At 46.9% G+C, this 15,943-nt stretch overlaps 1 long non-coding RNA gene across 1 annotated transcript; it reads right to left on the reverse strand.

Annotated features, from left to right (window-relative positions):
* Nucleotides 1-1,215: 1,215 nt before the first annotated feature.
* Nucleotides 1,216-6,702, reverse strand: LOC122453972. Its single transcript, XR_006273245.1, has 3 exons — nt 6,370-6,702; nt 5,372-5,543; nt 1,216-3,974 (listed from the first exon to the last, which is right to left on the reverse strand). It is a non-coding gene; the product is annotated as an uncharacterized LOC122453972 (long non-coding RNA).
* Nucleotides 6,703-15,943: the final 9,241 nt, after the last annotated feature.

The raw sequence follows: 15,943 nt of genomic DNA on the forward strand, positions 1-15,943 counted from the left end.
TGCGGAGGTCGGCCCTGGAGAGCCCTCAGCGGCAGAGAACGTGACCTTGGCGCCCGGCTGCCGCAGGAGTGGTCAGACCACGGCCTGAGGCTTCCTAGCGTCCCTGGGCACGGGTGTCCCTCCCACCGCAGCAGTGCAATCTTTAATCTGTTACTACTTGTTATGTGGACCTGAAGAGATTTCATTACAGGGTTTTTCATTAGTGAAAAGTTCATGCATACCATAGAGAAAATATTTTAGAATTTAATGTTTCTTATATTCATGTAAACTTATGACTTCATTTAGATAGATACTTATTCTTGTATATTCAGGCTATAAATATCCTTTCAGATCAATTCATCTTCTGATACCTGATTTTAGTCTTTCAAATGAATGTACTGTACTGCTTGTCTGTATAAAGCCTATGAACAAACATAGGGCTTTTGTAAATGATGCATTTATTGTCATTATACCTGTTTGATTTTTAAATGATAACCCATGAGAGAAGGGGTTTTCCTGCGATTGTAAAACCATCATGACACGGTGTGCATTATCCTTCCAGAATGTAACCAAGCTCTCCAACAATCACTCTGAAATGAGCAAACTTAATTTCAACCAATTGTCGCATTTTAACGACTGACCTAAACTGTGCTTTTTCCAGCAAGAAATGCTTTTTGTCTGCAGCGTGAAGTGATGTAAAAGTACGGGTGTTGAGTGTGAGCTTCTACTGAAATCTGGGCTGAAAGTATGACTAGAAGAAGCCTATGACAATCTCTCCCAAAACCTGGTCTCTGTGGACCCGGATCCCTCCTCTCCGCTGAGACTCTTCGGGGACCAATCGCGATGCCCTGCGTTCACTGCGGAGCCGATGCGCCACATGGTGAAGGAGCCACATCCCCGACAGACAGACAGCATGATGCAGCTCTGACAAAGGCCTCATTTTTCTTCTGTAAACCATCTTTTTACATCTGTTTGTAAACTTGTTTAAAGAATGGATCTAGGCATACATTTTTAGATTTTGATGACATAGCCATTCTGGATTGTATAAGTAGCAAATGTAACTTTTACTTGTTCAGTGGCCCATTAAAAAAGCCAGCAAGAGATGTGTTCAGATCACGGTGTGTTATTTATGATGCCGCTGATAGCTTGGTAGACAGAGATGGCATGTCTCTTTACATGTGGGTAGTGCCTTCAGTTTACCTGTACAGTTCATTGTTACCATTCTGTTTTTCTCTTAATCTTTTGTGAACTTCCTGAATATGTGAGAAAGTACATACAGTTTACTTTGGAACAATTTTTATCACAGTATTATTTATTGCTTTCTTTCAATAAAGTACTGAAGCCAAATTTCCCACTGCCACTTAAGAGTGCCGAGGGAAAGCTGGACTCTCCCTGAGAACAGGCCAGAGCTGGTAATGGGAGCCCGTGTCATCACATGGACATTCCGGTAAGAGAAACGGATGGAGAGAATGGAAAGGCTAGAAGGCGGAAGTATAGGTGTCCCCAAAGGATGACCGACGGGCTGTTCATGCCCTTGGATCCGGAGACAAGAGGCTCCATCACTTCAGCATCTTCGGGGCCAGGGCCCCTCTGCTGCAGAGGCGAGGGCAGCGGGCCGAGGGTGGGAAGAGAGTGCAGGTGTCAAGGCTCACCGCGGGTGCCCGGGCGGGCTGGCCAGGGGAATGCACTAGGGAGTGAGCGTGTGCACGCTTGTGTGTGGGAGCTTTTTATGTCAATTTAGTCAACACTCTTTATTATTCATATACCCATAGAAACAAGAATGTAGCAAGGGGAGGTGGGAGGGAGATTCAAGAGGGACGGGACATACGCACACCTAGGGCTAATTCATGTTGATTTACGGCAGAAATCAAACCAATATTGCACAGCAATTATGCTTCAGAAAGAAAGAACATACAAAGGTGGTCAGGAAAGTATGAAAAAAGATTTCTCATAGAGTTTTTTTTTTTTTCTCATAGAGATTTATAATCACAACTCTGTGTACATCTGGGAGCAGGCTGCCCACCATCATCAGACCGCCCCACATCATCAGACATTCCTTCCCAGCATGAGGCCCTAGTCCAGCATCAGGCCCTCCCCAAGCATCAGGCCCTCCCCCAGCATCAGACCCTAGTGCAACATCAGACACTCGCCCAGCAACAGGCCCTTCCCCAGCATCAGACCCGAGTCTAGCATCAGACATTCCCCCAGACTCAGACCCTAGTCCAGCATCAGAAGTCCCCCATCAGCATGAAGCCCTAGTCCAGCATCAGACACTCGGCCAGCAGCAGGCTCTCCCCGAGCTTCTGACCCTAGTCTAGCACAAGACGTTCTCCCCAGCATCAGACGTACCCCCTCAATATCCGGCCCTAGTCAAGCATCAGACCCTCCCCCAGCATCAGGCCCTAGTCCAGCATCAGATTTTCCCCCTCCCCGCCCCAGCATCAGGCCCTCCTCCCCCAGCATCAGGCCCTAGTCCAGCATCAGACCCTAGTGCAACATCAGACAGTCGCCCAGCAACAGGCCCTCCCCCAGCATCAGACCCTAGTCTAGCATCAGACATTCCCCCAGCCTCAGACCCTAGTCCAGCATCAGAAGTTCCCCCACCCCAGCCTTAGGCCCTAGCCCAGCATCAGGCCCTCCCCAGCATCAGACCCTAGTGCAACATCAGACAGTCGCCCAGAAACAGGCCCTCCCCCAGCATCAGACCCTAGTCTAGCATCAGACATTCCCCCAGCCTCAGACCTTAGTCCAGCATCATAAGCTCCCCCACCCCAGCCTTAGGCCCTAGCCCAGCATCAGGCCCTCCCCAGATTCAGACCATAGTGCAACATCAGACAGTCGCCCAGAAACAGGCCGTCCCCCAGCATCAGACCCTAGTCTAGCATCAGACATTTCCCCAGCCTCAGACCCTAGTCTAGCATCAGACATTCCCCCAGCCTCAGACCCTAGTCCAGCATCAGAAGTGCCCGCCCCCAGCATGAGGCCCTAGTCCAGCATCAGACACTCGGCCAGCAGCAGGCTCTCCCCGAGCTTCTGACCCTAGTCTAGCACAAGACGTTCTCCCCAGCATCAGACGTACCCACTCAACATCCGGCCCTAGTCCGGCATCAGACCCTCCCCCAGCGTCAGGCCCTCCCCCAGAATCAGGCATGGCAGCCCCACTTGTCTGATGCTCCTGAGCACACTCAGGCAGCCCCCGAGCAGCAGGACAACAGCTCTTGCAGGAGGTGCATCTGTAGGAATCATCTGCGGAGCAGCAGCAGCTGGGGTCTGTTTCAGGTCAAGGAGAGGCGAGGGGGCACTTGCGCAGGAGGCAGCGGTGCTGTGGGCACGCTCCCCAGCTCTGCTTCTCCCCGTGGGGGCTCTGCTCTCCTGCTCTCTCACGGGCCCCAGGGCAGTGTCCTTCCAGATTCATGGTCTCCTTGATATCTCAAGCCCAAGTCCTGAGTTGCGTCCCAGTCCGGCTAGGCAGAGGCCTGGGAACACCCACGCTCAGGGGCTGAAAGGATCCCAGGGGGACAGGCAGGCCCCAGTGGGCGGCGGGGCAGGGGACGAGGGTGGCCGCCCACAGAGGGCCCCGCAGCAGCACTGCAAGGACAGCAGCGATGCCTCAGCTCACTCGGGGACGCTGCCGGCCTAGCACTCAGAGATGTTACCGCCGGCAGCAGCTCTGGGGACGCAGGAAGCCCGGTGAGTGACACCACGCCACTCAGGCCGTGTGCGTGGGCACTGCTGACCACGGCCTCGGTTTTCATTCTGGTTCCAACTGTCCCTCCAAGGACTGACGGGCTCCTCTTCCGAACGGCACACTTGTTTTCTTTATGTGGGTGAAGGCGTCCCTGCTTGTTTCTGTCCGCACTGTTGTCGCTCATCGTGTGGTTTCCTCGTTACAACCTGTGCTTGCTGCTCTTCCAGTTTAACTTAGGAGCAGCCCTTCTTTTCTGCATCAGCGTTCACGGGGCCTTTCCAGGTGGCGCGAGCTGTAAAGGTCCTGCCTGCCAATGTGAGAGATAACGAGATGTGGGTTGGATCCCTGGGTCGAGAAGATGCCCTGGAGGAGGGCATGGCAGCCCACTCCAGTATTCTTGCCTGGAGAATCCCATGGACAGAGGAGCTAGTGGGCTACACTCCCTGGGGTCGCAAAGAGTCAGACACGACCGAAGCAGTTTAGCACACACTCAGGCTTTAGTTCAGTCGCTCAGTTGTGTCCGACTCTTTGGCACTCCGTGGACTGCAGCACTCCGGGCTTTGCTGTCCTTCACTACCTCCTGGAGTTTGCTCAAACTCAAGGCCATTGAGTCAGGGACGCCATAGAACCATCTCATTCCCGTTGCACCCACCAGAGCGGGGGCTGGGGCTCGGCAAAGTGCACGGTCCCACTGCCTGGGTGTGCACCTGCCCTCACCACTCCCTGACCGCGTGACCATCACTGTGTCCTCCTCTGTAAATCGGGAGGTGGCAGCCCCTGCTTGGGAAGGGGCACGCCCAGCATCTGGCATATAATCAATGCACCTTCCATCTCAGCGTTGTCTTTACTAAGACTAGGGATAGCATTGAATAATCTGCTCCTTTTTCTCTCTTGTGTCTTAACTGTGGTCCAGACCACATCTTGTTTCACTTACCCCTGGGTGTATATCCCACACCCAGCACAAACAAGACACTCTACAAATATCTGGCTGAAGAGGCAGGAACATACCCTGTCCTCAAGGAGATGAAGCCGAGAGAGATGGGGGCTTAATGGTAACACTGTGTGGTGAGGAGACCCCAGGAGGACCTGCGTGACTGTGTGGTGGGGCGTGGGCCATGGGCAGAACCCCTGAGGAGCTCCTGGGGATGAGGAAGGTGGCAGGAAGGAGGAGGAGGGCCGTTCCTTGTGCGATGTCCACAGATTGGACCTCACCCCTCACTGATGAGCACTTAGGCCGTTTCCAAACACTTGTCAGTGTTCTGGACGAAACAATCATTGCCCAGCTCCTACTCAATCAACTTCATAGAATATGTTTCTAGCGTTGGAGTATAAACATCTGCTTTATTCATTCCATGCTTCATTCATCCACCCATCGAGCCAGCCATCTCTTCAACCATCCATACACACTCACTAATCCATATTCCACCCACTCATGAATTCCGTCCACCCATCAAGCCAGATATCTCTTCATCCATCCATCCACTCACTAATCCATCCCTCCATCCCTCTACACATAATTCATCCACCCATCCACTCATTAACTCATCAGATCATCTTGGACCCACCGAGAAGACGGATGCCTCCTCCGCTCCTGCTCCCAGGAGGACCCCGAGCGTGAGTGACAGGAGCCTCGTGGGGCAGTGGGGGAGACACAGAAGGGACATGCCTGCAGGCCCTCCTCCCTCTCAACGGGGAAGCACCCACCTGGTCCTAAGGCCTCCCTGCCGGGAGTCCAGGCCGGCCCTTTTACTTCTTGCCAAACAAGCGGCCGATGCAGGACCTGATGCCCTTCTTCTTCGCGGCTTTCTGCAGCGAGTCCTGGCTGATGGTGCTGCTACTGGGGTTGCCCCTGGGGCCGTCCTGAGAGCCGGTCGAGCTTTTGGGAGAGAGAAGGACCTTTAACCGGCACCCTCGTGCAAACACACACCCGTCCTCAAGATCTACTGTTAGAACCGGCCACCCAGCAACACCCGCACCTCAACCTCGAGCACACAGTGGAGGCTCCTTCACCAACCACACTCCACACAAGCAGTGCAGGCTCCCGGCCACAGACATCTGCCCCGGGAAGCTGAGAGACTCGGACTGGAGCTCCCCCCGGGGAGGGCTTGACTCCAGGCCAGCTGGTGCAGAGGGCACCTTGACCCTCCCTCAGGGTCTCCACTTGGCAGGTGACGAGGCTCCCAGAGAAGGCGAGCTCCCCCACTCTGGGCAGCTCCCCCCACCTCCACAGGGTGACCGTCCCCGGCCGTGGCAGCACAGCTGCTGGTCAGGAGACCACACGTGCCCTCCATCGAGTGCTGCCTGGCTGAGGACGGGAGCTTAGCAGGCAGCGGTCTGAATGAGGACAGTGTCAGTCACTGCAGGGGATGGAGTCTCCTGAGAGGAGACCCTTGAGGAAAAGGGAGGGACCCTCAAGAGGGAACCCGAGAGGCACGGGGCCGTCACCCTCAGGAACGCACCCCGGGCGGGGCAGACCTCTAGCAAGAGCAGGAAGAAAGCTCCCACAGCGGGGTCAATCCGTAGAGATAGACGTTTTCTAAAATCAGCGAGGCCACTGAGCTCTTCTCACCCAGCACCTGAAGTTCACCACTAAACACAGGCACCGAACCCAGTGGGATTCCTTTAAAGACATCCTTCTAACTCTTTCAAGAGAAGAGGCGCAGGGCTCCTGAAACTGACGACGAGGCGCGCAGGCCCCTTACTTGCGGGCGTCCCTGACGTCCTCGGGGCCGGCCGCGCGCAGCGCCCCCGTGTGCAGCCGGTCCAGCCGAAGGGACCGTGGCGAGGCAGGGCTCGAGGTTTCACCTTTGATGGTGGTCTCGTCATCTTCTACCTCTTCCATTAAAGCAGGCAGCTGAGTGAGACAGGTGTAAAATGGCAGTGTAAAACTGGCTAACGATAGACTGTGTCAGAAAAGGCAACCTCACAGGCTTTACATTATAACCGGAAACTTATATGTAAATCTATTTGGTATGCTTTCCTCCAAGTACAAAAAAAACAAAAAACAAACAAACAAAAAACCACCCTTGTTCCAGCTTAGTGCCATCTTACAGGACTGTCTTGTTCAAGAGAAGCGGGGCGTGGGGCAGCAAGAGCACCCGACTGAGTGCAGACGCCCTGGACGGGAGCCTCCCTGAAGCCGGGCTCCGCGCTCCCTGGAATCCAGCGACCAGACGGCCACGCCGGGTAGGACAGCAGACAGACGCCAGCACCGTGAACCCTGCATGGCATGAACCGCCCTGATGAAAGGACTCTGCTCATCGCCAGATGCTGCTCAGAAGCACCACTAGCAAGAGGAAGAAGCCTCTCAGCAAAGGCGTCCAGACCCTTCTGTTTGAAGGAGCAAAGGACACAGCTTGTGCCACCACCCAAGATCATTGGTAGTGACGATGCAGCCACTGGAGCCCAGGACAACAGGGGAAAGACAGAAAAGGTACCTCGCCCGGCATGCGAACACCACGTGTCTGGCTCGTGTTTCTCAGTAACGGACAGACTGGGGGCTGACACTGAAGTGCTCACTCGCAGTTCGAGTGTACTTTGCTCACTGTGGTTTACATAGAGCACCCCTAGGTCTTCACTCAGAGATGACCTTGTATGAGACTAGAGAGGTGGGATGCGGAGGGAGATGGGAGGGAGGACCAAAGGGGAAGGGGTATATGTATACCTATACCTGAGTCACGCTGAGGTTTGACAGAAAAGAACACAATTCTGTAAAGCAATTATCCTTCAATTCAAACATAAACCAATTAAAAAAAAAAAAAAAGATGTTTCTCCTGGAGTCCCAGCTTTTCCGCTGGTCCTGGGTGTGAGGACAGGAAAGACAGTGGTGGTAACAGTGTGGGGAAGAGATTAACCCCTTCAGGGTCCAGCCAGGTCTCACTAGTACATTTGGGTGTGTGGTTAAGCCAGGGGAAGTTTCAGGAAACATGCACGGCAAGTATTTTTGTAAACAATGAGTGTGTTGTTTTAACCAACTAACCTGTGCCTTTGTAGTGGGATTCTCTAAAGAATACTGATCCACTGCAGCCCCACAGGAGCTTGGTGACAACAAAGTGACTCAGTGCAAAATACAGCTGAGCCCGTTCAACAGCAGCTGGGTAAACTATGCACCCTCCCCTGATCTCCAACAAGAACCCTCAGGCAACAGAAGGCTACAGAGGCTAGAAATTATCCCCACGGAACTGAACAGGGATCAGTCTCAAATTCAAGGTACAATAAGCCTTTATAAAAATCAGAAAACAACAGAAACAGAGTGGGAAGTGACACGCCTGGGTTGACCGTGGACTCAGGGGAGACAAACACCTGCCTCAAAGTCAGGGACCGCGGCCAGCCCCTTCCCCGGGCCTCCTCCTGAGGAAGGCCTCTGGGTCCCCAGCCTGGCCGCCCGCCCCCAGGAGGGAAGCCCGCCCCCCTGGTGCCCACGTGACTAGGATGGGCAGGACCGTGTCCTCACGTAACGGGAGGGCACAGCAGGCCACAGAGCCGGTGAGTGGCACACCCAGGTCACCAGCCCCAGGGCACAGTGCTGCTCCGCAGGGCCCAGCAGAAGGGCTCCCGGGCACTGAGCTGGGTGAACTGGAGCGCGGCTGCCCGAGTCCTGCGGGAAGGTCCCAGGAGTGGTCGGTCAGCGGGCTGGGAGCGGGAGAGGGACAAGGACGGCCAGCCCTCGGGGCACTGGACTCAACAACAGGGGCTCATCCAAGGGACCCGACGGGAGGGGCAGCGAGCTCCCTCCTGATGCTCCCTCCATCAGGGATGCTGTGAGGGACACGAGGGCCTCTGGAGGAAAGGGGGCGGGACGGCAGCAGGGTTAAGTGTCCAGGCTCTCATCAGACCAGTCCGCACCGCACTGCTGGGTGTGCGAGCCTGGGCACGGGGCCCGGCCTCTCTGAGCCTCAGTGTCCACGTCTGCTGACTGGGGATGACAGCCGCCTGGCCCTCACCTGGGTGTCTGCCAGATGAGATGACAGGCTCGGAAAGCACTCGCCACGCTGCCTGGCACACAGAGGCTCCTGCACGCTGCTACCCCCGTCATTAGACTGCCTTCCCCCAAAGCTACCACCTACGGCTCGGATTCAGCCGTTTCTTTGAATAACACGCTGAGCGGAAATTCCACCGTGGTCCAGACGTTAGGACTTGGCACTCTCACTGCCGGGACACCGGCCTGGTCCCTGGTTGGGGAACTAAGATCCCATAAGCTGTGCAGCACGGCCAAAAAAGAACTGAAGACAATTTTAAAAATAATCCTATGTCTATTATAAATAAGCATGAGTTGATTAGAAGGTAAACAAGTGGGAGAAAGGCAAACTGTTACAAGAGTCCCCGAATGACCTATTACCAAGAGAACCATCAGCATATTTCAACTGGTGGATGAGTTTCAAAACTTCCATTAAAATGTCAATTATTCACCAGTACATAACCACATAGTGTTCATTCATGTAACACGATAAGGACTCTTTAATACTTCACAGAGAAACAAACGCATGCTATATTATTAAATAGTTAACCTTTCGACGATGCTTCCTTAACTCACTAGGCTGAAAGGTGCATGCAAAGAAATGAACAGAAACCAGATTGATTGCAACTCTGATGCTAAAAATGCAAGAAGCGTCACAGGCAAATACAGTAAAGCAAACATGACGGCAAACATAGAAGTGAGATGAAGACTTAGAGAACATGGAACTGGAAACAGAGCATATTTTTAACCACAGAAGTGAAATGAGCTATTCAAGGTTTACTAGAGAAACACTATAAATTATTACTCAGGAGATACCATTCTATTACAATATCATGATTTATTAAAGCAGAGCATTCTGGTCAGCAAAGGGCCTTAAGAGTTGTCTGTTCTCAGCCAAAATTTGCTATAAGTTAGTTTCCCTTAATAGAAAACACGTTATACTTTAAAGTAGTAATTTCACTGATTAGGAAGTTACCATAATACCTATTTTAAACCTGAACAAATCTAACCACCTATTGGACATTAATGTAAAATCCTTACCTAGAATTTGATATAAAACTTCTCAGAATAAATCCATTAAAGCAGGTATCCCATGAAAATTTGTAAGGAAAGCTAGCATAATAGCAAGTGGAGTCTTCACATCTTATGAACCATAAAAGATACTTTGCACAAGAGTCTAGGAGAGACATTAACCATGCAAAAGCTGATGAGATTTACAGTCTAAACTCCAAGCATCAACACCGAAAGGATATTGGGTCAAAAGACCATTAACTCTACGTTTAGAGGAGCATTTCTTCATGGAAGCATAATCTCATTTATGATTACACAGGTTATGTACTGCATGATTCACCTACACAATGCTTCTAACTCTATAGCGATACACTAACTCTAACTTACTGCTATGCAGGAAAAACACCATTTAATGAGACACGAAGACAAAGCACAAACCAGACTAAGGGGACACAGGACTGATATGACCAGAGCTCAAGTGGGAGGATGGCGGAGGGGAGATGGATGTGTGAACTACAGCCTCCGGTGGGGGGGATGGGAGGCTGGAGTCCGGATTGACGAAGGCTAAACAGACAACAGGATGAGTCAGGAAATCGAAACCAATGATGAAAGCAGACACGCCATCAGAAAACTGCACAAGGAGAAAATATTCAGAACTGTTCTTTTACGAATACTCGGAAAGAAATCAAGCATGAAACCACAGAGAAATCGTCCAAGAATTTTAAATATCAACTACTTAGACAATGATACAAATTATAAAACAGTGTGTCAAAAGACCACAAAATGGACCAGTTACCACTTCACATGCACCATATATATGCGTTAATATACTGTATTGGTCTTTATCTTTCTGTCTTACTTCACTCTGTATAATGGGCTCCAGTTTTATCCATCTCATTAGAACTGATTCAAATGCATTCGTTTTAATGGCTGAGTAATATTCCATGGTGTATATGTACCACAGCTTTCTTATCCATTTGTCTGCTAATGGGCATCTAGGTTGCTTCCATGTCCTGGCTATTATAAACAGTGCTGCGATGAACATTGGGGTACATGTGTCTCTTTCAGATCTGGTTTCCTCGGTGTGTATGTCCAGGCGTGGCATTGCTGGGTCATATGGCAGTTCTATTTCCAGTTTTTTAAGGAATCTCCACACTGTTCTCCATAGTGGCTGTACTAGTTTGCATTCCTACCAACAGTGTAAGAGTGTTCCCTTTTCTCCACACCCTCTCCAGCATTTATTGCTTGTAGACTTTTGGATAGCAGCCATTCTGTCTGGCGTGTAATGGTACTTCACTGAGGTTTTTTCCTCTGATAATGAGTGATGTTGAGCATGTGTTTGTTAGCCATCTGTATGTCTTCTTTGGAAGAAATGTGTGTTAGATCTTTGGCCCATATTTTGATTGGGTCATTTATTTTTCTGGAATTGAGCTGCAGGAGTTGCTTGTATATTTTTGAGATTAATCCTTTGTCTGTTGCTTCATTTGCTAGTATTTTCTCCCAATCTGAGGGCTGTCTTTTCACCTTACTTATAGTTTCCTTTGTAGTGCAAAAGCTTTTAAGTTTCATTAGGTCCCATTTGTTTAGTTTTGCTTTTATTTCCAATATTCTGGGAGGTGGGTCATAGAGGATCTTGCTGTGATTTATGTCGGAGAGTGTTTTGCCTATGTTCTCCTCTAGGAGTGTTATAGTTTCTGGTCTTACATTTAGATCTTTAATCCATTTTGAGTTTATTTTTGTGTATGGTGTTAGAAAGTGTTCTAGTCTACGGCCATACCACCCTGAACACGCCCAGTCTTGTCTGATCTCGGAAGCTAAGCAGGGTCGGGCCTGGTTAGTACTTGGCTGGGAGAAAGTGTTCTAGTTTCATTCTTTTACAAGTGGTTGACCAATTTTCCCAGCACCACTTGTTAAAGAGGTTGTCTTTTTTCCATTGTATATTCTTGCCTCCTTTTTCGAAGATAAGGTGTCCATAGGTACGTGGATTTATCTCTGGGCTTTCTATTTTGTTCCATTGATCTATATTTCTGTCTTTATGCCAGTACCATACTGTCTTGATGACTGTGGCTTTGTAGTAGAGCCTGAAGTCAGGCAGGTTGATTCCTCCAGTTCCATTCTTCTTTCTCAAGATTGCTTTGGCTATTCGAGGTTTTTTGTATCTCCATACAAATTGTGAAATTATTTGGTCTAGTTCTGTGAAGAATACCGTTGGTAGCTTGATAGGGATTGCATTGAATCTATAGATTGCTTTGGGTAGAATAGCCATTTTGACAATATTGCTTCTTCCAATCCATGAACACGGTGTATTTCTCCATCTATTTGTGTCATCTTTGATTTCTTTCATCAGTGTTTTATAGTTTTCTATGTATAGGTCTTTTGTTTCTTTAGGTAGATATACTCCTAAGTATTTTATTCTTTTTGTTGCAATGGTGAATGGTATTGTTTCCTTAATTTCTCTTTCTGTTTTCTCATTGTTAGTGTATAGGAATGCAAGGGATTTCTGTGTGTTAATTTTTTATCCTGCAACTTTTCTATATTCATTGATTAGCTCTAGTAATTTTCTGGTAGAGTCTTTAGGGTTTTCTATGCAGAGGATCATGTCATCTGCAAACAATGTGAGTTTCACTTCTTCTTTTCCTATCTGGATTCCTTTTATTTCTTTTTCTGCTCTGATTGCTGTGGCCAAAACTTCCAAAACTATGTTGGATAGTAGTGGTGAAAGTGGGCACCCTTGTCTTGTTCCTGATTTTGGGGCAAATGCTTTCTATTTTTCACCATTGAGGATAATATTTGCTGTGGGTTTGTCATATACAGCTTTTATTATGTTGAGGTATGTTTCTTCTATTCCTGCTTTCTGGAGAGTTTTAATCATAAATGGATGTTGAATTTTGTCAAAGGCTTTTTCTGCATCTATTGAGATAATCATATGGTTTTTATCTTTCAATTTGTTAATGTGGTGTACTACATTGATTGATTTGCAGATATTAAAGAATCCTTGCATCCCTGGGATAAAGCCCACTTGGTCATGTTGTATGATCTTTTTAATATGTTGTTGGATTCTGTTTGCTAGAATTTTGTTAAGGAATTTTGCATCTATGTTCATCAGTGATATTGGCCTATAGTTTTCTTTTTTTGTGTGGCACCTTTGTCTGGTTTTGGAATTAGGGTGATGGTGGCCTCATAGAATGAGTTTGGAAGTTTACCTTCTTCTGCAATTTTCTGGAAGAGTTTGAGTAAGATAGGTGTTAGCTCTTCTCTAAACTTTTGGTAGAATCCAGCTGTGTAGCCATCTGGTCCTGGGCTTTTGTTTGCTGGAAGATTTCTGATTACAGTTTTGATTTCTGTGCTTGTGATGGGTCTGTTAAGATCTCTTTCTTCCTGGTTCAGTTTTGGAAAGTTATACTTTTCTAGGAATTTGTCCATTTCTTCCAAGTTGTCCATTTTATTGGCATAGAGCTGCTGGTAGTAGTCTCTTATGATCCCTTGTATTTCATTGTTGTCTGTTGTGATCTCTCCATTTTCATTTCTAATTTTGTTGATTTGGTTCTTCTCCCTTTGTTTCTTAATGAGTCCAGCTAATGGTTTGTCAATTTTGTTTATCTTTTAAAAAAACCAGCTTTTAGCTTTGTTGATTTTTGCTATGGTCTCTTTTGTTTCTTTTGCATTTATTTCTGCCCTAATTTTTAAGATTTCTTTCCTTCTACTAACCCTGGGGTTCTTCATTTCTTCCTTCTCTAGTGGCTTTAGGTGTAGAGTTAGGTTATTTATTTGACTTTTTTCTTGTTTCTTGAGGTAAGCTTGTAATGCTATGAACCTTCCCCTTAGCACTGCTTTTACAGTGTCCCATAGGTTTTGGGTTGTTGTGTTTTCATTTTCATTTGTTTTTATGCATATTTTGTTTTTTCTATGATTTGTTGGTTATTCAGAAGTGTGTTATTTAGCCTCTATATGTTTGAATTTTTTATAGTTTTTTTTTTTTCCTGTAATTGAGGTCTAATCTTACTGCATTGTGGTCAGAAAATATGACTGGAATGCTTTCAATTTTTTTGAATTTACCAAGGCTAGATTTATGGCCCAGGATGTGATCTATTCTGGAGAAGGTTCCGTGTGCACTTGAGAAAAAGGTGAAATTGATTGTTTTGGGGTGAAATGTCCTATAGATATCAATTAGGTCTAGATGGTCCATTGCGTCATTTAAAGTTTGTGTTTCCTTGTTAATTTTCTGTTTAGTTGATCTATCCATAGGTGTGAGTGGGGTATTAAAGTCTCCCACTATTACTGTGTTATTGTTAATTTCCCCTTTCATACTCATTAGCATTTGCCTTACATATGTGGTGCTCCTTTCCTATGTTGGGTGCATATATATTTATAATTGTTGTATCTTCTTTTTGGATTGATCCTTTGATCATTATGTAGTGTCCTTCTTTGTCTCTTTTCACAGCCTTTATTTGAAAGTCTATTTTATCTGATATGAGTATTGCGACTCCTGCTTTCTTTTGGTCTCCATTTGCGTGAAATATTTTTTTCCATCCCTTCACTTTCTGTCTGTATGTGTCCCTTGTTTTGAGGTGGGTCTCTTGCAGACAGCATATATAGGGGTCTTGTTTTTGTATCCATTCAGCCAGTCTTTGTCTTTTGTTTGGGGCATTTAATCCATTTACATTTAAGGTAATTATTGATAGGTATGGTCCCGTTGCTATTTACTTTGTTTTTTTGGGTTATTTGTGCTTTTTGTATTTAAAGATTTATATAAAAACATGCACTGCTTTGTCATTTTAATGTTATTTTAAAAGCATTCCATGGAATAAATTAGCATATAAACATACAATGTAGTGCAGGTTATTAAATTATTTAGAAGTGAAAAATCAGAAACTATAGACAAATTAAGAAATTACTAATATATTTTTACATTATAGACAGACTTACGCAGCCATTACAAATGATAAATATATAAGGTGGTTTACTGAGAGGAAGTGATCAAAATTATATAAATATAATTTTAATTATATTAAAATATCAATAGAAAACAAGCCAAAATTTTTGTCAAATTGCTTTTGAGTGGTGAGTGATTTTTCTTTTTATAATCTCAAATTTTTAATTATAAGCAGGAAAAACTAAGTTTAAAATATTACTGAAAATACATGTAATACATCAAAATTGTTAACAGTGGTGCTTTACATGGAGGAAGAATAGAACTTTGGGGAAGGGGGGTTATTCTACAGTATATTTACTCATGTAATTTCAAAAATAAAATTACACTTAAAAAGAATTTCATGTGAAAGCCGTTAATTCACACCAGTTTTCTCTTAGGAAGCATGTTTTCCAGTAATATTCATTAGTGTCTGTACAGTGTGAGAGTCTTGAGGGAATATGTAAGGAATCTTAATAGGGAAACAGTGTCAGGACAATTTACTGAAATGTAACATGGGATGTGGTGGTTTGTAGTTTAGTCGCTAAGTTGTGTCCGACTCTTGCAACCCCAGGGACAGTAGCCTGCCAGGCTCTTCCATCCACGAGATTCTCCAGGCAAGAATACTGGAGTGGATTGCCATTTCCTTCTCCAGGGGATCTTCCCAACCCAGGAATCGAACCCAGGTCGCTTGCATTCCAGGCAGATCCTTTAACAACTGAGCTATGAGACCAGCTCCCAAAACATGCTTTATTATTATTTTTCAGACAGAGCTCTATAAGCCAGACAGGCCAAGATAAATAACAGTCCATTTTGATCTTGGGAATGTTGGACAAAGGAGAACTCTGAACTTCCCTCTCCTCATGCTGGTCATGTCTCAGTCTAGCAGGAGGCCGGGCCACCTCTTCCCACCTCCCCAACACCTACAGGGAGGGTGGGATCTAAACTATCAACACCAGCAGACAGGCACATGCCCTTCCAAAAAAGACTGGCCACTACGATTTTTTATTACATTTTTCTCTGCCCTATTGTAGATCCTGATTTTCTAAAATAAGTGTGCTGGGGAAGAAAATATAGTATGAAAGAGAAGAATAAAAGAAAGGAAGAGACAGTGAGAATAGTAAAGGTAAAGAAAAACAGGGGTGGTGGGGAGGGGAAGGAGGGATATCAAGGGAAACAGAAATAGACAGAAGAGAAAAGGGAAGGAGGGGACGTCCCTGGTGGTCTTATGGTTAGGACTTCAGGTTTTCACTGCCCGGGTTCAATTCCTGGTCAGAGAACTGAGACCCCACAAGCCACAAGGTGTGACCAAAAGGAGGGGTAGTGGGGAGAAAATAGGGAAGGAAGCAGAGATGAAGGAATTCTAAGCACAGAACCAGTGCTCTTCTGCCCTTTATTT

The sequence above is a fragment of the Cervus canadensis genome, chromosome 15 (assembly GCF_019320065.1).
Source record: "Cervus canadensis isolate Bull #8, Minnesota chromosome 15, ASM1932006v1, whole genome shotgun sequence".
NCBI lineage: Eukaryota > Metazoa > Chordata > Mammalia > Artiodactyla > Cervidae > Cervus > Cervus canadensis.